The 27917-nt window shown below is 36.6% G+C and overlaps 1 protein-coding gene across 8 annotated transcripts in view; it reads left to right on the top strand.

The window, feature by feature from the left end:
• Positions 1 to 27917, top strand: part of LOC134223602 (furin-like protease 1) — an 800923-nt gene that overhangs the window by 548428 nt on the left and 224578 nt on the right. The window lies entirely within an intron of this gene.

The raw sequence follows: 27917 nt of genomic DNA, 5'->3' as shown, positions 1-27917 counted from the left end.
AACCCTTTTATTTTTTAGGACTGGATCCATGGGTGTTCCTGGAGGTCGTTTTGCAGCGCAACTGGCGAAGTCAATCATGACTATGACCGGTTTGTAGCGGTCATGGTAGCGGCAATAAACAGCGCTGCGGTTTCCGTCAAAACACCGTTAAAGGATGTTCCGGTGCTCATGGTTCATAAGCACAGTGTTTAGCAGCTCGGCGACGAATCTTCGTAGTGCTTGAATGATCGTGCGATGTTCGTAGTTTTTTTTTCTCGTAGTCCTCCAATGCACATACTTTATTAGGATGTCTAGAGGAAAGCCTTCTGAGCGCTCTGAGAGCCTTCCTTATAGCTCTGACGGCTTGGCGCGTATCATCCAACCACTAAGGAGAGCTTCTTCCAGGTGGAGTTCGGGTTTGATATATGGAAGAACCATTGGCGTCAAGGACGACCCTCTTCTAACGCATGTCGAATATTGCCAACGAATGATTCCCAGTCAGCGGCATCATAACGCCAGCGAGGCCTTTTAGTGACAGCGAGAGGCGTTCGTAGTGACATGGATTGGGTAGTGATCGCTTCCGTAGAGATCAGGAGCATCCTTCCATTTTAGCACGGGAAAAAAAGATCCGGCTAGCAGTTGTCACATCAATTGCCTCGGCCGAGTGGCTTTTGAAAAATGTAGGGGCACCATTTTTATTGAGGGGAACGAGATCGGCCTCCTCAAAATTCTCGAATAAGGCGACGCTACGGGGGGTCAGGCCTACAATTACCCTACGCCGGACGGTGGGCATTTATGGTTCCCACAAGTGAAAGTGGTGATGGGATCTCGCTAATGCTACTACTCACCTTCTGCCTAATGCCGGGGATTATTACGCAAAGAAGGTAAACATTCACTGATGGGAATTCTTGCTCGGAGCCGGACTTCTACTACGGGGAGATTTTTACTAATCTGGAGGACATGAAGGGAAATCTCCCGAAGGATGCCTATCGCAACTAAGTGCCGGATATTTGAGCCCACCTTACATATCCACTTATATTTCTCTCCGAGGGAACGATTCAGAGAAGCGGGAGAAACACGGTTGACATCCTGGAATATGATGGGCAAGGGTAAACTGTCGTTCGTCATCAGTTCTTGGTTTGGAAAGTTGTTTCGGAAACCGTTGATGTTCCACTAAAGTCAGAAATTGTTGATGTTCCACTAAAGTCCGATTGAAGCGTAGGAGTTGGGAAAGAGGAGAGAATACTACCTGATTCCGAATCCTCTGATGTGTCAGATGTGTTGCGCTGATCGATGTCGATGAAAGAATTGGTTACACTTCCGAATGCTGTGTAAATAGATTTTCTTTACACCCGATGGCTTCCACTTCAAGCCATTTTCTAGAAACTTGGGCACCTTTCCTGCACATTGAAATCGGTGAGCAGTGTTGATTGTTGTCATCGCGAATATTTGCGAATAATTCGAGAAGTTAAGGAATGAAAGAAAAGAAAGAATGGAGCTCAACTGTTTTTGACGTTTTACAAACTCACATTCAATAATACTTTGAGAAATGAAACCATTCTAACACGAAAACGACGAAAATTCATGTGGGACTGATATGCGATTATATTTAGGCAGTATAGTCCACCTTTCAATACCAAATTTTCAAAACGACTTATCTGCTTTTGTAAACAAAGATTCAAACGTCGATTTGTTTGAAAGTTTTCGAGGAAAAGGTTTCGGTTACCTGTTGATGGTAATGGTTAGCGGATAAGTCGTTTTGAAAATTTGGTATTGCTTTGACGTTGAAGCTCGTACACCAATTTGGTCTTACTGCTCTTCAAGTCAAACAATGAGTTTCCCTCTAAGGGCCATCAAAATGTATGATTCTGCAGTAAGCTCCCCTAGGTACTGCTTCCCTTCCGAAATCTGAACTGTGTTGATTCCTTTTCCGTCCATTAACAATCAGTATTTCCAGCGAAGGCGGTGGGAATGGACGAGAACAATCTCTGGTGAATGTCTACAGAAGAGCCACGGTGTGTCTATGGGGAAACATTATTTTTCAAAAATCAGTATTTCTGAAACACCCACCACATGAAAATAGATGATCTCCTCTTTCATATAGTGGGTAAACTAAAATGTTCTATCGGGGGATCTAGAACAATTTTTATTTTTTTCACTATTTTTGGTGCAAATTCCATAGAAATCTCAAATGATAGCCGATTTAACCCCCCCAAAAATGTATGGAAAAATGACCCCCGATAGAACATTTTAAAAATGCACTTACGTGAAAGAGGAAAACCTATACTTTCGTGTAGTGAGTGTTTTAGAGATACTGATTTTTTGAAAATAAGCCTCTTCGGACAAACACATCGTGAGAGCACTCCCCTATTGTGATAATTCATCGTGTCGCACTGTTGGTTCATTTTGAAGATGTTTACTGTGGGTGCGTACTTGTGACAAAGTGACTATAAATACACAATTTTACCATAATCATTTTTATTAAGTTGATTTGTTTATTGAAGTTCACGATGAGGGTGTTTCCAAGTTGAAGATAGCCGTCTCGGATTTCGTTCCGGTCTACGAAATTTTCTATTCCCCGAGTAGGGTAAGACGGTATAATGCGCCCCACCTGGCCAAAACGCCCCCCTTTGATTTCTAGAAAACTATAACTAATTGAGGGTCAAAATCAGTTAATACCTATAAGTATCTGTAAACCCATCATACTATGTGAATGTGGAAGTATTTTTGTATTACACAATGAAAATAATAGCAAAATACAAAAAGTTACAGTTTTGATGTAACTTTTCATGTTTGTTAGCTCAACATTCTGGAGCGACTCTGGCATACTGTGCACAAAACTTGCACTGGAACACTCAGTTGGGCAACCAAATAATTTTTCTCAGTGGTTAATATGATGTAAAATTACTTCCATCTTCAAAAATGTAACGATTTTCGAAAACATGTTTCACTGGCCAAAACGCCCCAGTGTAGGCAGGACGATATGCCCTTACCAACTGGACACAAGCGCAGCGAGCCTGCAGCAGTTGCTTCCAAATTGTATGGAAAATATTTAAATGTAAATCACACCTGCTTAAATGGACCTATGTGGGTTTTTTAATGTCAAAGGCATAAGGATTTGTAACCTTTTTATTATGGGATTAATAAAATACTAATGAAGGGCTATGAAACGTCTTTGGCTAAGGTGGGGCGTATTGCCCAGGCACTTGTTGAAATCCATTTTTTCGCGACTTTTCAAAAAAACTTTATTACGTGTTATCTGTAATATTTTTAAATGACTACTCACGGGAAATGCATTTGCGACTTCCTTGACTACCAAATAACGCAAAGTTTGCATAAATTGCGTTGAAAAGTTAAAAGTTATCAAGGAGTTGCCTTAGGGGGGGCATATTATACCGTCTTACCCTATAAGGTACACTGGGGGAAGTGGAAAAAGGGGGTAAGTGTAAAAATCGACTCGAAAAGTTGGAATTGTACATACTTTATAGTTTTTACCACACCATAGCATCATGCAATGTTATACTTTGATGCTCACACTAATACTATGTTGAAATTTGTATAACACATACACTAACACGGTTAACGCTTGAACTGTAATTTTAAATTTCGCGAAAAATTAATATTTGCATTCATAAAATTAATTCTTATTTGCACCAATTGTTCTTTTTTCAAGTGAATTTATATCACAGGGGACCATTACAATACAATTAAACTAATCTCATTCAATTGGTAGTGGTTTGTACCAAGAAAGCAAATAATTCAAAGATTTTACACTTACCCCAGGTATCAAACACTGCGGGGGAAGTGGATAATGTTCTTATTACGCAATTTTTTCTTCCTTTCAGGGTTTATTTCGATAGCTGTGAATCTTAATATGTTCCTTCTTTGTCATCATTTTGATTCCAGTGGTGATTGGACTCATATAAATGAGAAAATGCCTGATTCATCCACCTATCGTTACTGATGCCTTTCACATGTTTTCCATATGAAAAAAATATATAAGAAAGTTAAAAATAGCACTGATAGGTAAATATATTGTATAATTCACATTAATTTTTATTCCTAACAAGTTTCGCCGTTGAATGCAATTTTTTGCGAACAAATCGGTTAAGGACAAGTGCTTAAGAATAGCTGATAATTTTGTACGTGCTTTGCGAACACACATACATACAAATACGCACATACAGACATCATCTCAATTCGTTAAACTAAGTTGATTAGTTTATAACCCTGTAAGTCCCATTTTTCCTTTAAAATCTTCATCTTTGGGGCGAACATATAGACTTTACGTACACTTAGTGTCCGAGAAGGCAAAACCAGCCCTCCCCTAGCTATTACGAGAATTCGTTGAGGATCTATTCCGTTAAGGTAATGAAATTATTCCACAAAAGATACTCAGAGTAATTATCGTATTGATTTTAGTTATATGTAACTACTCATCACTATTGAAGGTCAAGGCAACATGGGTTTTCCACTTACCCCATCCCACTAGGGAAAGTGGAAAAACAACTCCTAATTTTAAAATCTGTTTCCATAAATTTCAAGCGACCAAAATGGTATGAATTACCGCACAGTTGGTGCAAAATTGACTGTTTTTGAAAGCCCATTTTGATTGAACGCATTTAAATCATTTAAACTGGTTTTACACTAATTCAAACATGCACTATCGATTTTTCCTTTTCCACTTCCCCCAGTGTACCTTACCTTATAGAGTATCATCTTCTCAAATACACGAATGCAAAAATCGTAGCTTGGATTAGAACCACGTAGTTAACAACTTTGGAAAAGCATAATGAATTCCACGCTGCGGGTGGCAATTTCCCAGCGGAGGATGCTACGTCAATAAAGAATGGAAAAAATATTATTAGGCTGACGCCTCCCAATTTCTTAACCATCTCATGCATATTTTTTTTGTTCGGGATGAACCACTGCGTCCATTTCATTGAACTTTTGTAGTATTACCCGTGTCATTTGTTTAGTGCATGTCTTTCTGCTCCATTTCTATTGAGAAGAAATGAAGTAGTAATTTTTTATTCATATATTTCTCAAGCTTAATATAAGGCCTCTTATATAAGACTCTCAAAGGCGCGCCCCTCAATCAGTTTCGGCTCAACAATAAGTGGGATAATACTGATTTTGACCATGCATCGGTACTGAAGTTCAAACATATTTTTGCTTCTTCTTATAAGTTCCGAATTCGTTTTTGTATAGAGATCTGATTTCATTGCGTTTGGCATTTCCGAATATCACCTTTACACAGAGCTCTAATCAGTCAGAGGGTTCAGCAGATCTACCAAATTCGTATCCGCTTCTTTCCTAATTAAGCAGCGCTCTAGAGCTTGGAGATTCATGTTATCGGCTTCGAAACCAGCCTAAGATTGAGTTACGTTTTTACAATTTACTCCATTGACTCCATCCAAAAGGAGCAAAAAATGGGCCATCTAAAAGCAAATTATAGTCGTTCCATACTCTTCCGTACATCACTCATAAGTATTAACAAGAATAGTAAGAACTAGAGCACAGTGTGGTAGATCTTACTCCGTAATGCAACACGAAGAGTGTCTACCCAGCATTACAGGCTCCGTTAACTGCCTGGCTAATTGTTTCACCCCCCAGGCCATTCATCCCCTCAGCATGGGTCGCCTAACACCTTGGGATTCGGGGTTAGGGACGTCAAATTGTCAGCTTCAGTGTTGTACCGAGACTGGCGATATGACCGGATTTACGCCGTTACGCACTACTTCAGAGTATCAATATCCCAGCGTAACGGGACCATGTATAACTAATAATTTTCCTTGCCGAGCTGAAAACTAATGTACAAAATCAATAATATTTGATTGAATACCAACCGATTTTCCAGTAGTCGAAGCATTAAACTAAGAGCAATCGATAAATTGAAAACCGCCAACAAGGTATACAGCACACAAAACAACGAGTAAATTACCCCGTAACGAATGCTCAATTTCCCAGTTTACGACTCAACTAGTGCTGCTTTTGGGGCTCGACAGCTGCTACCACCGGGTACGACTTTGCAGAGCATGGACCTTTTTTTCCCGCGCCATCTGCAAGGTAAGCTCCAAACTGTGGCGAACTTTGGCATCGGTACCTTTCGCACCAAGTTCAGCCGTCACAGAGTTTTCCGTGTATATGCCGTTTCACTTTTAATTAGAAAAGTTTGCTGTTGCTACATCGTTTCCGGCACTCTAGCTGGTGAGCAAAAACATGGAAGGCATTGGTTACAGCTTCCTTCGGATTCAATCCTATATTCATAAGGTTTTGGTAGCATTCGATCTGTAAACTTTTACCTACACCGTGTGAGATATGAGTTTGTTCCAATGCACTATGGTCCAGGATACAGATTTACGCGGAAAGATGCATTTTACGCCAAAACTATATTTTTTAGAAAAAACTGTTGTTCTACAAAATTGTTCGAAATAGTAAGGCCATCATTATAGTTCTACCAAAAAATAGGGTGGCCCATCATATAAAAAAATATTTTTTTTTTATTTCTCGAAATATTGACATGTTATGTTCTACAAAGTTGTAGCGTAGCTTATTCCAATAAATTTTGCTGAATAAACTTTTTCTGTAGCTCTTTAGTTGGCTGATTTAGAGCAATTTTACCTAATTGGATTAGGGTGTTCCTCAAAAAACAGTATTTTTGATCTACTTTTTTTGTTTTAGATTTCTCGAAAAAGTCGTCTTTAGGTGACTTTTAGAGCTCAAAAAGATGCAACTTTTGATGGGTAAACATGCTCAATATCTTTTTCCGATCAAAAGTTATAATCATTTTTCTGTCAAAATTTCATTTTTTCCATAAATTGATATCTTCGGTTAGGGCAGTCCAAAAAAATATATTTACACGGCATTTGAAAGAGAAATTAATATTCTTTATTATGTCAAAAAATTAGGAACATGTTATTTTTTTATTTCATGTTTTATCAATTTTACTAAAATCATGTTTTTTTTAAATAAATGGATATAACTCGACAACGGAAGAACGAATATTCTTATAGCAAAACACGCGTTTTGAAAAGCCCCAAAAGAATTCAGAAGGTTACATTCGTGAAAAATAAAATAATGAAATGAGCAGATCATAAATATTGTTTTTTGAGGGACACCCTAATCCTGGTAAGTAAAATTACTCTAAACAAGTGAGCTCCAAAAGTCACCTGAAGACGACTTTTACGAGAAATCTAAAACAAAAAAAGTAGATCAAAAATACTGTTTTTTTTTTAAGTACACCCTAATCCAATCAGGTAAAATTGCTCTAAATCAGCCAACTTAAGAGCTACAGGAAAAGTTTTTTTTAAGCAAAATTGATTGGAATAAGCTACGCTACAACTTTGTAGAACATAACATATAACGAGAAATAAAAAAAAAAATTTTCTATTTTTACTGAGAAGGGTATTAAGATCACTTGAAAAATCGACTTTTTATCCGAGACTCGGAGACCCAAGTCATATATACCAATCAACTCAGCTCGACGAACTGATCATGTGTATGTATGTGTGTGTGTGTGTGTGTGTGTGTGTGCGTGTGTGCGTGTGTGCGTGTGTGCGTTACAAAAAATGTCACATCTAGATCTCAGCCGTATGTGAACCGATTTGCATGATTTTATCTTTAAACGAAAGCTATGCCTTTGCCATTGAACGCATTGAAATTTTTTTGCAATCGGACATTTAGTTTCCGAGATATTCGAGAAATACAAACATTAAGTGCAAAATAATGTCACATCAAGATCTCAGGCGTCTGTGAACCGATTTGCATGATTTTATCTTTAAACGAAAGCTATGTCTTTGCCATTGAACGTTTTAAAATGTTTGTAATCGGACATTTTGCTTCCGAGATATCTGTGAAGTACGAACATGAGGCATATTTTTAGAAAACTAATAAAAAATTGCCACATCAATATCTCAGCCATCTATGGTTCGATTTGAACTCTTTCGGGCTTCAACGGTTGCAAATCAGCGGGCTTGGTTGCAATTCAAATCTGCAGCCTTTGAGCATTTTTATTGAAAATTTAAAAAAATCCGTAAATATCACTTTTTTATATTGAAGACGATAAAAAATTATCGCTAGCGTTTCCTTAGCGACCAATGTTTGCTTTACGTTTATTTCGCTTTCTATTAACTTTCACACTTGTGTCTTGATGCTACTTGAATTATTTTATTTGTAAAAATATTAAATAATATTTTTATAAAACTAGATTTTTTTTCCCTTTTACTATTACCATAATCGCATACCTATCAACTCAGATCAAAGAACTAGATATAAAATGTGTATGTTACAAGATAGTGCCACTTCAAGATCTCAATAGTTTGCTTACTGATTGAGCTCTCTTAACTATAAGCGGAAGCTAAAATATTGCCATGAAATGCATTTTTTTTCAATCGGATATTGGATCCTGCTGCTATCTCTGAAATTTGAACAAAATTTACCAACTAAAGATTCGAACTTTTTTTCGAGCATAAAAACCTCATTTATTTGTTATCCAATTAAAGTTCATATTTATGCATAGAAATTATAATAAGTAGTGCACCCATAACCTTTCAAAAGTGTAAGAAGGGTTCCATTCACTGTAGGTTGATTAAGTCGTGTTTTTTTATATTATGGGCCACCCTATTTTTTGGTAGAACCATAATGATGGCCTTACTATTTCGAACAGTTTTGTAGAACAACAGTTTTTTCTGAAAAATATAGTTTTGGTGTTCAATTCATCTTTCCGTGTAAATCTGTATCCTGGACCATAGTGCAATGCGGTGCATATTTCAAAAGATTTCAAATAATACAAAGAGTAGCCGTTTGAATTAGTCTATTTTTCGTGATAAATGAGGAAAATACGCATTTTCCTTTGGGTGAAGTCTGTTCAGACTCAAAAGTGAATACGCTTCTCTTTGATTTTGATTTTTATGTTTATTTTATTTTTTGGCTTTTGGGTAATTAGTTTTATAAGTTTAACGCAGACAGATTTATTCATATTATAAATATATAAAAAACGGATGGGAATAGACCGGCCAATTCAGTGACTGTATTCGCTGTCCATAATCGATATCGACAGAATACCGGCCGTACAATCAAAGCCTAGTTCTCAACATAAACGTTGCAACTATTGTCATTGTCGCTCTGACTTGTTTATCCTTCTTCACTGAAATTGGAACTTAGGCCGTATTATCTCACGGTGGTGAGATTCCAGAAATAAGTGTAATCAAATACATCATTGAGCTAATTCTAGACCAACATCTGGAAAAGGCGTAAAATGAAAAAAAAAATATTCCTTCTGATTCTTCGTCTACATACATAGGTATTTGCCCAGCACAATGAATCCGATTTCCAGCTCGCTGGTGATGCTACAGCTTTGGTAGAAGGTAATCGTTCGATGTCCGCTTTTTCACACTTTCAGTCCCGTCCAACAAATTTCCTACAGCACCTCAACGTCAAAGTTTCCGAAGATGATATTCATGGTAGATTATCCTGTCTAAATCTAGCGACTTGCAGTTCCATGTTCCAAACAATTCCAATCGTGATCCTTTATACGATTGTATCAAGTCGTACTATCTATTATGTCTTATATTTTTCTAGGTACCAAATCTGCTTCAAGGGTAGCACAATTTTCCCGGCATTATACATACAGATGACAGTGGTTTCATCCCACCTATGTTACCCGCACAATTGCACCATTCTGTGACTGCTTCTCATATACGAAAATTTATCTATCAATAATAGAGCAAAACCTGCCAAAACCTTTTCCTATGCAACCGGATTTCTGTGTTTCATATTATTTTCACCTCATACATGCATTAATGCTCTAATACACAATAATTGTGATTTATGCAAGCGAATGTATGCATGGGACTTGTAGGACAGGAGAACCGTAACGGTTTATTATCGTTTAATAAATACGTAATTAAATTGGTAAGCTCCTTTCGCACGAAGGGATAAATTTGCTGGAAGTACCACCTAAAATAAAACAGCATCATCCCCGGACTGTGCAGAAATTATGAATGGCTTCCCGTGGCACCAACGAGGAAATAATGAAAAATTAATAAAACTTTCAGATGCTCCACAATAGTCAGGCCTGGAAAGCCCACCAGTCAGCGCATTGTGTACACAAGCTATGAAAGGTACTCTCGACAGTAGTGGTAATAATCCACTCATTCTATGCGAAGCGTTTCGCCGGTTGTTGTTTGCTAAACAAGTGCTCCATTTGGAAATCGCACTCGAATAATGGCCTGGCGAGCTGTGTACTTTCCGATCTGATTGTGCCATGCTTCAAATCACACATATTCAGCGAAGAATGGTCTTAAATGTTTGGGATTTTTTGTAAAATTTCAGTCCTACAAAAGATTATATGAGTGATTTATGAGTTTGTGGATTTATGGGTGAGACCATTTTGCCCAGTGGGTGCGTTTTGTACTTATTCACTCATGCCTTGTAATAGGTGATAATAAACCATTAAAACGGGCATGGTAATTTTGTTTTTTTTGTTTCACTAAAATACTCAAAGGTGCGTATGATATCATTATCTTTACAATATTCTATCGGCAAATTCGAATGGAACGATGCGCATGAATAGCATCGTTAGAATTGCCACTCACTGACTATGGGTGCAGGAATATCCATCCAAAAAACCCACATCGCAACACAGTGCAACGCTCCCGGAGAAACCGGGGACAGCGGCAGAGTATGTGTCGAAATGACATTTAGATTACATTTCAAGCGAGCAATTAGAATTCAGTTAAATCGTAAATATGCTACTCCGAATGTATTTCTCTCGGTTCCCTTCGAGTATCGAGACCACATTTTCCCGAAAATTCTGCGTACAACATAAGCACGTACGCAATCACGATGAATACGGAACGTATGGGTCCCAGGACAGGCGAGTCGCCCCAGAGCAGACGGCACTGGACGAGCATTAGGATTCTGCTCTGGCCGGCCGGCGGCCGTACATTATTGCATCGTTCTGTTCATAGAATATGTTGCACATGTGAGCTGCCGCCGTGGAACCAACCAAAAACAAGCAGCAATTAAGCGGCTTTTTTGTGAAACGGTACTGTGAGGATTTTCTGGTTGGATCCTGCTGCCTGCCGGGAAGTACCCCGGTTTGACATTCAGCAGAGAAGAAAAATGTGTTTCCGGAAAGTGCTCTTCCATTATAGATGTAGACTGTAGAGTAGTTTTTTTAGATAGAAATGGTACAAAATCTGAACAGATTTTATCCGGTAAGTAAGATATAGAGACTGATGTTTAGACAAAGTCAACAATCATGTTTCTCTTTTGACTTGGGACTCTTTTTACTGTCGATTTGAGTAAATTTGAGTCCATGACAAAGGGGTGGGGCTTCCATACAAATTATCTGGGCTTGTGACAAGCAAGGATATTATCGATCATTTAGTAATTTGCGTTCGATAATCTAGTAGTTTATCAATAACTCATTCCAGAAGCAGAATTTCAAAATATGTTGTACGGTGGACTTCTAGTGAGAAAGCTTTTCTACAACTCTGCCTAATGGTTCTTTGTTAGAATTAAACTAATAACGGAGTTATAATGCTAGTTGTAGTAACTTAAACTAAATGATTGGAATTTTGTTATCTCTAAATTGTTATGTCTAAGTTCCTGAAACTATAGCTATAACTCCGTTACTAGAGGAATTCAAACAACAAATCATTAGGCAGAGTTGTAGAAAAACCTTCGTACTAGAAGTCCACCGAAAATCAAAAGTAAATTACTAAATGATCGATAACATCCCTGGTGAAAAGAATTCAATGGCATTATGATGCGGAGTGAGGGTTCAATTTGTACGCAGTACTTTTCGCAAGAAAAAAAGTTTTCGGCAGAACTAATGGACGTTGCATGCTGGTTCGTTGTCTAGCGTGGTATTTCCTTCAAAGAGCGAAATGCTCACTGGAAGCATTAAACATGTAATGTCTTTTTTAAATTTTCTACGTAGCTCAAGATCTAATCAAGTAAACGGAACCAAATTTTTCATGTGGAGGTTTTTTAAGAACAAAAAATGTTTCTGTGGTCGTAACGGGCTTGGTGGTCATATGGCTGCACATGGCTACACAATTTCATCTCATACACCCAACAGGTGATTGTTAGATTTACTAAAAACTCTGTATAAGAACCTACCAAAACCTGTATAAGAACTGGGTATATGCGAAAATGCTAGATTCTTATACAAATATTGTATAAGACCTTACAATTTTGCAAGGAGGAGTTGCTAGCGCCGTTACTGATCATTTTAAATACTAGAGCTCTCGGTGTGTACACATTGAGGTTGGAAAGCAAATCCCATGAATCCATCAATAGGTTCCCTGTGCAATTGCGATTGTTCTGGTCAATCACGGAGTAATAACTACGAAACGCACAGCCATCATGCCTATGCAAGAAATGTGTTTGTGGTTGTTCGAGACCCGTCCCCTCCACAAGGAGGAGCTCCCTCACAAATAAAGCAAAAATTCCTGCATAACTCGAGATCTAGTCATGGAATCATGTGGAAACAAAAAAGAAGATTTGACGTTTGCTCTGCGATTCCATTTGCCCTTTCAGAATACTTTATAGTCTCACTCAAAAAAGAGGTTTCTGAAGGGTCAAATGCAATCGAATCGTAAAGCAAACGTCAAAAATTAAATTGTAAATAGAGCAATTCTCTGTGAAAAACGGAGTAGCAACCATTGATATGTACAGTCAGTCTAAGCTAAGCTAATAGAGCAATTCTCTGTGAAATCTATTCTAAGGTCGATTTATTTTTGTATTTTTTTATTTCTCTGAAATTTAGCATATACAATCTTCGTGATGAAAAAAACATAATTTGGATCATTGGTTTTCCATTTTGACTCTAGCCTAACTTTTGATAAGGGCCTAAGTAAAAACACCTTGAACACTTTTTAAAATTAAAAAAAAATAACTTGAAAACGGCATGTCCGATCGTTTCGTTTCCGATGTCTTCGGCAAGTTTTAGGTAATCATTGGGGCTATGTGAAAAAAATATACACTGCGAAAAAAATTGTTCAAACATTGAAAATAAAACTTAAAAATCAATTTTCTCAAAAATGAACTTTTCAATATTTTTTTTTATTTTTAATATGTTGTAGTAGATAATATATGTATTTTTTTGCACTATGAGTCATAATGGAGAAATGGTGGACCAAAAAGTTATATTTTTTTAAAAAATAGTTGGTTTTTCAAAAATGGTCGAAATATTTTTTTTACGTTTATATTGACCCGATTTTATGAAAATTTTTGAGATACAACAGCTATAAGATAAAATATATGGTTTCTTACCCCATTCCCGGCCTAACATGCGCACGACTACATTATTTAATTGATATTTATGACTAGGAGCTACTTTTCCTGATTTTTGTGGGCCGTGTAATATTGCGATGGCGTTCACCTCTGCTTAAAAAATAGTTATTCTTGCTAAAAACCGCTCGAAAAAGCTTTTATTTGATTTAAATTAACATGGTGCAGCACTCATTTCAGTCATAGGGTATTGCTTATCCGGCATACCCCAAGTCTCTTTGGCATACGCAATATTTTACTCAATCTCTCAACATCTTACTCTCATTCTCTCTCGGGACGGTAGAAAATGCGACGTAAAAAAAAATATTCACGTTCCACGACAACAAGATGCCAGATGGTATTATTCATAATAATTTTTATTTGGTTGAGAAGATATATGCACTCATCCAAATTCCTTCCAAATACTTGAAAAAATATTGTTTTTAGTCTTTGAAATTGAGATAGTTATAAATAACGACGAAGGATTATCTTCATACTAAAATAAGACTCATGACCTTTTGGCAGCACTGTACAGCTAGAAGTTCATGGGCCGAGGTGATTTTTTGTTCGGTTTGAGGATACGTTTTTAAATGTATTCTAATATGTTTATATAAGTTCTAGTGATAAGAACAATAAAAAAAGATTGAAGTGCGTGAGTTTAGCTTTATTGTGTGGTGATAAACAGCCTGAAGCAATGGTTGTATCGAGCACTGTGACGATTTTCATGTAGGTGTTTATTTGATGATACCGTTTTGTAAAAGTGGAAAGAATCACTCCGGCTCAGTCGTGTTGCAACGAAGAACAAAAGTTTGAAATCTACATTTTTGTTTTCTACTAGTCGACCCGGCAGACGTTGTCCTGCGTAGTAGGCGAAAATGCCCATGTGAAATTCTCATAGGAATCCTAATTTTAGTTTTTCACAATTTGCACAACCTTACGCGTAATTTTCGCATGAGGAAATATCATATAAACCCGTCTGAAACGGTAAAGAACATAACTGCTGAAGAAATGAAGAAAATCCATCCAGTCGTTTTTGAGTTATGCGGATACGAACACAGACCATTTCATTTTTATTATATAGATATATATATATATATATATATATATATATATATATATATATATATAGATAATTGGATCGATTAGGAGTGAAATAAATGGTTGAAAAATATTGAGTACTAGTCGTCCCTGCAGACGTTGTCCTGCATAGTAGGCGAAAATGCGCGTTATGCACTGTCCATGCGAAATTTCCATACGAATCTTTATTTTAGTTTTTCACGATTTACTCAACTTTATTAATATTTTTCGAATGAGGAAATATCATATAAACCCGTCGGAAACTATAACGAATGTTTCTGCTGAAGAAATGAAAAAAATCCATCCAGCCGTTTTCGAGTTATGCGGATACGAACACAGACCATTTCATTTTTATATATAAGAAGATTGTGCGCGATAAATTGGAGACTTTTTAAAAATTATCAATCATAAGCCTACGGCTACCAAACAGTATAAATCATTAGATTTCAGTGCAGTGAGCCGGGAATGGGGTCCATAGGCCCAAGTAGTGATTTACCCTACCTAATTTTTAAATTTTCAGTCATTTTCGATTCTATTCATCCTAGAATCAATTTTTACTGACCCGTTGATATTTATTGACAAATACTAGTTAGTGTAGTTAGAGTAGTGGTTGACCATTTTCATGGTATGAGATGGTGGAGATTTTTTTTTACTTAGAAAAAAACAATTCCGAATCTTTCAACCTTGTTTGGTATAGCATTTACCCAAAGGCTTCTTTTCAATATTGAATAATCAGGATTGACGAGTGATAGACAAATATAAGAAATAAATTTGAAAATTTCAAAATTACGATGAAAAGGATGCCTAGACTATCCTTGGCTTATAGTAGAGGAAACGCCGTGTGCATGTGACCCTTTAGCATTCGTTGCAGTATATGAATTAGTATTCAAATTGTTTGGGCCTTGCACGAATTAAGAAATATAGCCAAAAGTTGAAAATGTAGAGTCCCAGCAGTGAATTTTCTTAAAAACTGTATTGTACACAGATCAATCATTCGAATATTTTCCTCTCCATAACACAATAAATCATTACCACTAGACCAAACGGCAAACCAATGATGCAAATTATGTTTTTTGATCATAAAGAATGTAGGGGAACGGTTCGCCACTTCATCTCATAGCTCCTATTTCCATCCCATCAAAAACAAAGCAATGGAAAGGAATTTGGTTTGTTTATTATTTTTGTTATTTTTTTCAGCAGTGAGCACGCATGTTGACAAGAAGAAGCGACGAATTTGGTGCCGTATTTCTTTGTTTAGCGATGAGATGGATATATGTACAGTGAGATGGAGATCGGAACAGTTCCCCTATATGCAAAATTTCAGAGAAATAAAAAAATACAAAATAGAAATCTCGAAAAAAAAAATCATGATTTCACAGAGAATTGCTCAATACAAAAAAATGTGCTAATTTTTAATTTTTGTTGAGACGAAGTTCAACGGATCAAATCAATGAAGATCGTTGAAGTATTTGGTTCTACTTTGTGCGGGTGAGTAAATCAATTAATTAGGGTAACGGTACCAATAGTGGAGGTATTAGTAGATCAACAAAAGAAAATATTTTTAAAAAATTGATAATTATGGGAAATTTACTGCTTTAATATCTTAGTCAATAGATAAACTTATAAACTTGCTAACAAAAATGAGATAGATGTCATATAACATCAACAATTACCAAAAATTGCTTGCACCACTATGGGTACACTGTTCCTTTAGTGGCGGTAAAAAATAATTTTGGTTCCTATAGTGGTGCTATCCATTGATTTCTTATGAGACTCGCCACTATTGGTACAGTTGCACCACTATAGGTGCAAGGGAGTCAATTTTGTTAAGGAAAATCATTGCTTTCAATAGTTTTTCAAGCGAAATCTTGAGATAAGTTGCATTTAACATGATATTTAAAGCACGACGCATCAACTGAAACCATCGTAAAGTGTATAATTATGATAAATCTCATTAAAACCCCGCTACCTCCACTATTGGTGCTACCTCCACTAAGGGTACGGTTACCCTATTGCGTATTAATGTGTTAAAAGCTCTGATGATCACTTATAAGTGTGAATCCAGGACCCCTTGGCAAATGTTTCTTCCTGTGATTTTTAGAAGACGCAGAGGTAAACACAGTGTGCATGAGTCTATAAATAAAAAAAATAAAATTGACTGTAAGGACTTGGCCGGCGCCGTTATTGATCTTTTTATCTATTGAGTTACTGAAACATTGATTGATTCATTGTGCAATTTCACTGATTCTGATTCTGAATGAGAGTTAAAAATCGAGACGTGTGCAGTAAAAAGTTAGAAGAAATAAGTTGAATGTGAAAATTGAAAAGCGAAAATTAAAAAGCGATAATCGAGACGTGAGAAGTAATAAACAAGATGTGAGAATTCAGAAGAGAAATGTACCTTCATGTACGACCTTTTGACTCCGGGGGCTACTTTGAGTTTTTGATTTTCTTAAAAATCTAAACGAAGAAAATACCAAATTTGAATAAGAAAGTTGCCATCCAACTATCATCAAGACACCCGAAAGGTGATAATAACATTTTGATAGTAATTTACGTTATGATTTTGTCCCCCCGATTTGTCCCGCACGACGGTAACCATATAGTTAAATGTGAGAAAAGATAAATGATATGTGAAAAGTGAGAACCGAGACGTAAGACGTGCACAACGGGAATAATAATTGAAATTAGTAAACTGATCCGTGAATAGCGAGAAATGAGGAGTGAAATGCGAGAAGTGAGAAATGAGATATATGAGGTGAGATGCACTAGAAGCGAGAAGCAAAAAATGAGAAATAATTGAATTGTGAGACGTGAAAACTAAAAAGTAAGAAGCACGTTAAATATTAGAACTGAGAAGTAAAGAATCAGAAGCGTGGAGTGGATAGTGAGAAGTAGGTAATGAGATGTGGAAAGAACTAAATGAGATGTGAAAAGTGAGAATTAAGAAGTTAGAATCAAAAGTGAGAAATGAGCAAGTGAAAAGTGAGAAGCCAAAAGTTAAATGTCAATACTAAAAAGTGAGAAATAAGAAGCGTGAAGTGAGAAGCGAGACGTGAAAAGTAAGAATTCAAATATGAGAAATAAAAAGAAGTGAAACGCGAACAGGAAGAAATGAGAAATGACATGTGGGAAGAATGTAAATTGTAACACGAAGGTGAGACATATTAATGATAAATGAGATGTGATAGCGGGAACTCTGAAATGAGAAATGCTAACTGAGAGAAGCGAAAAGTTAGAAGCGATTATTGAAAATGATATGTAAAGGGAGAAGCGGAGCTCTATAGAACAGATAAGCAGAGACAAATTAAAGAGAAAAAAAACTTTATAGCAAGAAAAAAATAAAGTATTAGATTTTGATGTCAAAATCTGCGAGGCGGCAATGTCCCAGTGTGGGGATGTAATGCCAATGAAGAAGAAGATGAAGAAGAAGAAGACGCATGGCGTGTCCTTTACATATTTTTTACAATCTCGATGTGTAATCGCTTATTGCTATAATATTGAATTAGGGAGCGGGACCATTTGGGCAGCACCTCCTATTGCCGTCCGCAACGTTAATAACTCGACTGCATTCCAACCAAACGGCTTGATTTTTTGTGCACCACTAGATATCGACAGAAACTAACCATGTACTAAAAAACAAGTAATTCGATTGTAGTGCGCTCGAGTAATGAACGTTGCTGACGGGAATAGGGGGTGCTGCCCAAATGGTTCTCTACCCTATTTAGGAATTTTTTTTCATTTTTCAATGGAACATTTTGATTTCCTTTTTTATAATTGCAATTTTTGCTTTTTAAAGTTCCAATGATTTGTTTCTCGTGGAAAATTCTTTATTGTTTATGGAAACTGTGCATTATTTATGTAATTTTTTTGATAATAATAATTTCATTTGGAATTTATAGGGGAGGGAGTTCGGTTGTGGGCATCCCTACGTATCTTTTGACAGATAACAGATGCTGTCATTCTTACAACCGTTTTTAGCTTGCTATTGTAATATTATGTTTTTTACTTAATATCAAACCGGATGGGGATCTCTACTTTGAACTAGAAACAAATCAACTTTTTTTTATGAAAAAACAACACGAAAGTTTGTTTTGCCTTTTTCAAAGTGTCATAAATTGCAGTAATTTAATTCAAAAAGTGAGTTCCAATGCATATATATACAGTAAATTTAATCTATTTTGAGGCCTGAGACGATTGCCATTAAAATTGAGCGCGAATTTTTTTTTCTTGATTTTTCAAAAATGCTGCGAAATTTGGTTATAGGCACCCTTATTTAATTGACTAATCATTCAATATCATTTTAGTTGTCCCCTAACTTATTTCAAATGATGTTTTTATGCAGTTTTTATAATTATTTAGATATACTTGATTGAAATAATGAATTTAATTATTTTTTGTTCTTTGGGTATGTCTAGTTATTATATCCACACTTTTTGGAACAAATCTTTGACTGATTTGCTTACAACAAGTTGCATTCGACGGGGAATCCTGTCCCATTGTTTTCTATCGGAAATTGGTCAGATCGGGCTATGGGATCAAAATTTATGGTCAAAATATTAATTGTGAAACCTATTTACCTAAACTGCTATTATCGATTTTTCTTATGTGATTTTTTTCAATATCCTCCCTAATGCACCACTGGAGGCATCATCACTGCTAGGTGGATTGATTTTTTTAGTGCCTCCTGACTATTAGAATGAAATATTCCATTTCTTTAAATTTGGGTGGTTTCTAATCATGCTTCTTTATTTTTAGCTGAGTTTTCAAGAGTGCCCACAACCGAACCACAAAATTGAAATGTCCAAAAATGTCAAATTTGCAAAATTGTCAATATTTTTTTCAAACCGATGAAATCAAACTATTTTTTTTCGCTAGTAGTAAGGTTATTAGTCTAGCTTTCCATTGGTATACAAATGTCGGCATAAGATCAACTAGGGGCAAAGTTATGGATTGAAGACAACAGGGTGCCCACAAACGAACCTCTTCCCCTACCATTTCGTCGAATGCCATTTAGTCGAAATAACATTACGTCGAATTGAAATTTGGTCGAAGGGACACTTAGTCGAAAATGAATTGTAATCCACGAACATAACCACAATCTTCAATGTTTGGCTCCGGCACAATAGAAAATTTTGACTTCAGTTTGACAACCAAATCGATTCTATTCGTACTACCCAGGTCGGAAGGTCACTACGTCGAATGGACATTTAGTCGAAATAAGATTTTAGCATGAAGAATCATCGTACATTTGGCCAAAAGGAAATTTGGTCGGAAGCGGGTTGTCGAATGAATAATCTTGGTTAATTTAGTCGAATGACGTTCTGTCGATTGAATATTTGAAAGAAAGGAACTTTAGTCAAATAATATTTATTATTATCTTTGTTAAGGAGATTTTCAGCCCTAGGCTGCCTCGCCTCCGGCTAATAATAATTAGAAAAAAAAGATTTATTGCGGTGTTCCAATAAGTCACATAATATTGCACCAATATTGTCCAAAGAATGATGGGCTCATAAAAAGAATAAATAATAGGAAAACGATGAATATTCCTGACAGGATATTGACTTTGGCGAACCTCTCTAACCAACTACGATGAATCTATACCACCTGGTCAAAATATATTTGGTTGAATGATGTTTCGTCAAATGCCACTTGACCGGAAAGACATTATGTCATATAAACATAAGTTCATATGACCGTTTTGCTAAATTTTCGGCCAGTAATTAACGAATTATGGTTGGAATTGAATTTTATGTTAAATTAATTATTGTATGAATATTGAGTGGAAGAAAGAGTATAAATGAAAAGAATAAGAAAACCATTTCCATTCGACCAAATGTCCTTTTGACTAATCGTCCTTTCGACGAAATGTCATTCGACTAAATGTCAATCAACGAAATGTTCCAAAGTCGACTACGATAAAGTATTGGCAAAATAACATTGATATCATTTCCCTTGTCATAAGACAAAATTGATATCATTAATTTTTGAGCTTGTACCGAAAAATTGTATAGAGGTACCCAATATTTTGCTATTTTTGTAGGTTTTATTTTTTTTATAATTCGCCAGGGTCTCCAGAAGCATTAGTTTGTTCAGGTGAAAAATCCTCATTAGCTTTCGTATTCGTTTCTTCCGCTGCTAATTGAGCTTCCTCACGTTTACTCCATTCGTCTAATCAGTTTATCCATGTATCTTGTGGCTTATTTATTCAAATTTATACAAAAATAAATTGACGATTATCCAGTTTACTAAATTAACTATTATCGATTGAAATTCCCTTTCGACTAATTTTGCATTCGACTAAATGTCCTTTCGACTAAATGTCCTTCCGACTAAATGTCCATTAGACTGGCCCAGATTACTATGGGGAGAAAAAAATGTTGTCGAATTCCACGGGGCACCCCCCCGATTTGTGTCTTTGGGTGAGAAAATCAATCTCTGAAAATTTCAGCTCAATCGCTTGTTGCATAAGCTGGCGCATTTGATTTGAAGTTTGTATGGGGATTTCAGCCAAAATGTATAGGAAAATACACCTCCGTCACTCATTCGATCTGGAAATTGGTTCTGATTGCTCGATTGACCTCAGAATTGCAAAAACGGCAGTTGGTATGCTACAGAACAATTTCACAGAACATTTCATGATGATTAAATGAACTTTTATATAATTTTCGGCTGGTTTATTAGGAGCTGATTTGTGTATTTTTGGGTTTTTTGATCGAATCGCATCAGCCGAAACCTATATAAAAGTTCATTTAATCATCATACAATGTTCTGTGAAATTGTTCTGTAGCATACCAACTGCCGTTTTTGTAATTCTGAGATCAATCGAGCAATCAGAACCAATTTCCAGATCGAATGAGTGACGGAGGTGCATTTTCCTATACATTTTGGCTGAAATCCCCATACAAACTTCAAATCAAATGCGCCAGCTTATGCAACAAGCGATTGAGCTGAAATTTTCAGAGATTGATTTTCTCACCCAAAGACACAATCCTGGGGGGTGCCCCGTGGAATTAGACAACTTTTTGTTTCCTGGGCCAGTCTAATGTCCATTCGATCAAATTTTATTCGACGAACTTTTTATTTGTTGTACCCTGATTTCTTTTTTGGTAGTTTGCTATTTTTATAAAAAAAAAAGTAGTATTTATTGTAGTCGATACACGAATTCCAAACAAATACAATGGTTTTCAATATTAATTTTACTTTCCATACAGGGTTATTCGGTGATTATGGATCTATCAGTTTCAATATTAATATAGGTTGAATTTGGGTAATGAGATGCGGTCTTAGCTCCAACCAACTAGAATCCCGCGATTATTAGACTTTTACTTGCTTTTCTTTAATTTTGGAACAACGGAAAGAGCGTTTAAAGCAGTCGTGTTCCTCAGTAAATTGTAATTCAAAATGTACTAATTGTATACATTGATTTCCAATGGAGTATGTTGTTAACGATTAATTTGGGTAATTTAAACACGTATTACCCATGCCGCGTTGCATTGCATTGTTGGCTCGCAATCATTTCACACTTTTCCAATCCACTGGAAACTGTTAAATATCGAATCCCTACGAGCTACCTACGACTACAAAACATTGTACCTACCAATTCAATTGCGTAATGAATGCGTTCATGAATGCCGTTTCAATAAATGCCTTTATAGAACCTGCAATATACAACTTATTATTTTATTTGAATACGTGGAGTAATTAACCGCTGTCGAAAATGTGAAAAAAATTGACGTATTGGTAGGAAAACAGATTCAATATTCTAGGCTAAAATGAGGTTACTTTAAAATCAGTTTACAGCCTCTGTTATTGTTGAATCACCCCTAATCGGGTTAATGGGTTGCTAGACAACTGCACGATCCCCCAAAACACCTTTCCTTGATGTTGTACAAAATGCAGCATGCATTGGTTAGGGTGGCTCATAAAACACTTTTTCAAATTTTTTGAAGGGGCTGCCCTCTTATTCTGTTCTATTTGATGCCCTGATGCTCTGGACAAAATTTCAGCCAAATCGGTCAACGTTTGGGCGGTGCTAAACTCGTTGGAAGTTTATATGGAAAAATGTAGGGGAAACATCCAAAAGCAGAAACATCCAAAAACAGTGATTTGCAGTTGGACGGCACAATTTACGATCAAGAACAATGATACTCATTCAATTCTTGTAGAATTCAATACAGAATGTTATGCTGGAAACCGCGAGAAGATTAGTCAAAAGACATTGAATTGACCCCACGAAAAAAAAAAAACTAGAACAAAATCGAATTAAAATCAGGAGGTATTTGAAAAATTGTGGAAATTGAAGTAGACCGAGAAATTGTTAAATCTATCCACATAAACAACTCCAGTGAAAGTTATTGATATGGTATATATTGTTATACCACATCAATAACTTTCACTGGAGATAACAGATAAATTACATTCACATACAAAAAATGTTGGTCATTTTTTTTAGTAAAGTCGATTAAGTTGCTAAATTTTTACTTACATTTGGAGAAAAACAAAAATAGGTATTTCGATGTATAAAATTTGAAAAAAAAAACTGTGAGATTTGTTATAATTAATTAGATTGTCCAATTGGCATTTTGTTCGACAAAACAAACAAGTGGGAGATAAAAAGATTAAAAAACAATTTAATTCGACCTAAGTTAAATGCGTACTTATCGTATGGCCCAGGCTAAAAGATAAGACCGCACTTCTCCTGTATTCCACCTTATCGGTTTCCATCAGCAAACCCTGAAGCTTCCGAGCGGAAATAAAGCCTCCTAGGCTGAATGAAGTGTCAAGGGCAGATGTCGGCCAGATCTGATGAAACACATTTAATCTCCGCCCACGCAATGTTTTCGAAATTAGAATGTCTTGCACACTCCTCCCCCCGGTACCACTCACTAGCCGTTCCCGTCGCGAACATTCCGACGTCCGACACGACTGCCAGAAGTTGTAGCTCACCCTGCTGGAAAATAGCGTCTTGTCGGGACTGATATACATCTACGAGGCGGCATGCAGGCAAGCCAAGTTGCTGATAGCTTAGCTGTCGGACAGATTTCCCACGCCTCGGTTTGTTCGCTTCCGCCAGGAACAAGAGTCAATTAGGTATAGGGTGCTCGTTTGTGTGCTCTCGATAAATTGGATCATGTCGGGACGGGATGAGAACCTGATGTCATCTCTGGTATTACGACAGTCGTAGATTTGATTTGAGTTTACAAGTAAAACAGATTAATTTGTGGCTTACTTGGTTTCAACCGAGAGTGGGGGAATTATACTTCCGCCGGACTGAATTAAAGGGGACTAGGTGTGATACTGACACCATTTGCATTGACTGGAGTTCGTTGGGGGGAGAAGTGTCAGCTTAAATGTCATCGAAACCAATTCCCATGGGGAGCTGGTCAACCGAATGGCCTAGTCCATTCAACATGAGGCCGCAGGACAATATATCATTTTGAATTCCCTTTCCGACTCGACAGCTGCTAGAACGAGTGTCAATCGGAGAGCATTGAGCCCCTCGAGTATAGGATAAAACGTCACCCCTTTGAAACCGATATGCGATGCAATCATTTTCAAATTATGCAAATAAGCTGAGGTTGGCAGGCGACTGTTTATAAATCAATTGATTTGCGGGGTGCTCGGTTTTTCGTCCCCTGAAGCTTTTCCGAAGAAGGTGTGTGCAGTGTAAACTCGATGTAATCTCTGTGCAGGCGTACCGCCGCCGTCATCTAGGGCTACCGTATGGAACCACACGCCCTTGAGTGGCACATCAAGCGGGGGAGCATCAAGTGGCATTTTCACTGCTCTGTCGGTGACGGGTCAGGGCTCGAAAAGAGTACACGACGGAACGAGGTGAATTGCAAATCGATAATTTCTGCTCCTACTTGCAGGAGGGGTACTGCGAAATGCATAATTCTCCTGGAGAACACGTGTTGACTGTAGGAGGTTAACCGCGGATTTACAGAACATGGTTGCATAATTCAAATTGATAAATGATATTATGGTAAAAGGAAGTAAGTCATTTAGAGTAGCAAAATGATTCAAGGGTGAATTATTTCAAATTCAAATTAAAAATTTTCATTCATAAATTGACTGAAGATAATCACCAAAATTAAAAGTTCAGAGGCAGACCTAGTTTTATATCTTATTGGAACTTGGCCCACCTTCAAACTTGGAATCCATAAAATCATGATCAATTTATTGATAAAATTTTTAAGTTGAAATAATTCACCCTAAACCGTTTTGCTAATCCAAAAGTCAAAATGCAAAGAAGATGTGGTTTTATGTAACGAATGTAGTTTTATTTTAGTTTGCGTGTAGAATTTAATGTTCTGACGTCAGGCCAATTATTGTCTGAATTCGATTAAATAATCTTCTTGCCCTGAAACCTGATGTACACACAGATTCATCACAAAATCCAATAATGTGGTAATCTGTCGTTTCTCTCCATCGTTGCTATATCCACAACACAGTGTCGGTTCTCATGAATCGCAACTTGTCTGGAACAATAACACCCCGAAGAGACTTTCCTCGAATAAGATCTTAATTAAGAAGAGGACTTCTCTTCTGCGAAGTTCCACCATCATGTGGTAAAACCCAGCACCGTTGAACGCAATCCACTTCTATTGTCTCTGTTATCCCCATTACAGGCGGAACCATCTTCCTCAGTACGTACGGTCCGTCCACGCGTGTCTGATGGTCATCGCTGCTGTTTACCTCGTACGAAAACATAGCCATCCTATAATATCCCATCGCATCACACTGTGGCATCTGAAATATGATAAATCTTGACAAAAATCCAAAGCTCTGCAGTAGGCAAACATATTTTCAGAATTACTCACAATCATTGTTCAACCACAGTTTTGAAACACTTCAGGAAATTTTTCTGAATTTTACTTCAAAATTCATTTTACTTCAATAAGAGGTGAGCCAGCCTAGGGCTGAAAACCTCTCAAATAAAGACAAAAAAATACTTCAAGGTCATTTTAAACGTGGTTTGTTTTTGTCAATTATGATTTTAATTATAATAAAACAATGCATCAATCTCACGAAAAGAGAGCGATTTCACGGAACGCAGCTTTACAGAAATAAAAGACTAAAATATAATGCTAGACGTTTTAAATCGTTAATACAATACTTTTGTCGCACGATTTCTTGCTTTTGTATCACTATGCATCGTGTCTTTCTTCACATCGAGACCAAGCAGACCAACGAACTCTTAGGTACAAAATTTAAGCTACCTTACGAAACAAAAAACCAAATTAATTAATGTGGTGATGTTTAGATGCCACCCCAAAAAAAAGCATAAACCGGTCGATTAATTCGAAGCTTACGTGGGAAATAAATTACAAATGAAAACAAAATTCTATATTAAATTAAAAATAATTTTATTATTTTTATTTAATAATAAATTCTTTCTAAGACTTCTTTATATCTATCTTTTTATACTTCTGACAATTTTCCGTACCAAAATCAGACCAACTTTTATGTGTTACAATATCGATAAAATAAAAATGTACGTGAAAACAGCTTTTGTCGTTTATATTTTTCTCAGATCTGATTTTCTACCCAGCAATTCTAATTTATTATATGAACAGACGATTCCATTGTGGTGCTTCAAGGAAAACCAAAACGATTCGCTGCCGGTTATTCCCAATCAATAAAAATGGTAGCACACCATCAAATTGCTATGAATTCTGTCACAGCGGAATTTCCGGAGGATGCTGTGCATCCCTCCAGCAGCTCCGGCTGAGTCGAGATAGACGAAACAACAGAGGATAGGAAACTCATAACAATCAAATATTGAGGCGACACGCCGGCACGTGGTATCTCCTGCGTTACACGGCATTACAGACGGGCGGGTACAGGTATCTGCTTTTCCCGAAATTGTCACAACGCACATCGTCGCCGGAATTGGTTCCACCATTATCGTCATGCGGTGTAACAACCGGGATTATTAGGCTTCATATAGATGGCGGCCACTTATGCAGACACGACAAAAAAAACTTCTCAGGAATGAAGACGAATCCAATAACAATTGCGCTTCCGGCATTATTTGGTCTGTTTTGTCGTTATAGCGCCAACAAGAAATAGAAGGATGGGGCGTTGATAAGCAAAAAATGAATGTGTTGTCAACTTCCGTGTGATGATATAATAATCAGCAGATGGTGAATAGAAGTGCAGACATTTGGATTGGATGTCTTATCATTTTATCAATTTGGGTTTTGTCATGTGTTGAAAAGACTGAATATGCTCGTTGCAGAATTTGTGGAATATATGTTCTCTATTTTTTTCTATTTTCAGGTAAGACGGATTGAAGGATGTTGTTCAATAAAATTGTGAGTATTGACGAAGATATTGGAATTTGTAACCATCTCACGAATGAAAAAATCGTAAAATATACCGAATGCATAAAACCTACATTAGGTACTTTTTAAAACTTCAATTCACAGCATGCTACGTAATGGAGAAGCATTTTTTTCCAATTTTATATTCCAGAATAAATGGCTTTGAAATTGTAGGCAATTAGGCATTTATTCCTGCCATTCATGCGATCAAAAACAACACTGCATAACACACGACAACATCAATAGACATCACAAAAAAGACAAGCGAAAAAAACATTTCATTTCAATCATCAACGTCCAACAAACTACCTTTCCATCGTTTCGAGCTACAGATACTGGATTTTTTTTGCGGTTCGTGCTGATCACGAGCCGAAATTCCTATGAAAATTCTGAACAGATAGGGGGAATGACGGCTTTGGCAGGTTTTATTCTATTATTGTCAGGGGTTTTTTTATGACTGATTATGCTCAAATTTGGCCTAAACATTCTTTGCATATCAAAGAATATTGTGGCCAAATTTCATAAAATTCGATCGACCAAAACCCCCTGCCAATAATAGAACAAAACCTGCCAAAGCCGTCTTTTCCCCTATATACGGAAAGTTAACTGAACTGTATCACCTTTCAACTGAAATAAACGAACCGTAGATTTACTGAATGTTCGTGTGTACTAGGGTTATGGGAAGTAATGTAGGTCTAGGATGTAACCAAGATGAATACACTACTTCACCCAACCAGCGGATGGCAGATTTTTATATAGTTCTGCATAAGAATATTACAGAAACTGTATAATAATTTGGCATATACATTTATTTTAAAGATTTTAATACAATTGTTGTTTTGAAATCTCACAGATTTGTATTATTTTAATACAATATCTGTATAAAAAGCTTACAGAATTGTATATGCCAGGATTTTATACAATAATTGTCAGATTTGTTTTTTTGGGTGTAGGCAAGATGAATACACAGCTAGGTGTTTCAATGTGCTCAATTTATGGACGAGAAGAAGGCGGGGGTGAAAAATTCATTTTCGATGCAAAACATAAACAAACTGGCTGGCTTTCCCATACTAAAATCCAAGATGGCTGAATCGTGAATTTGGCAGATTGGAACACCTAGTGGTGTATTCATCTTGGGTGTAGGTGTCCCAATTTGCCAAATTCATGAAAGAGATGGCGGCGGGTGTGAAAAATTCATTTTCAGAGCAAAACGTAAACAAACCCGCTGGCTCTTCCATACTAACA

This window comes from Armigeres subalbatus, chromosome 3, assembly GCF_024139115.2.
Source record: "Armigeres subalbatus isolate Guangzhou_Male chromosome 3, GZ_Asu_2, whole genome shotgun sequence".
Lineage (NCBI taxonomy): Eukaryota > Metazoa > Arthropoda > Insecta > Diptera > Culicidae > Armigeres > Armigeres subalbatus.
Note: the sequence above shows the minus strand (reverse complement) of the source record. Positions and strands in the feature narration are given on the sequence as shown.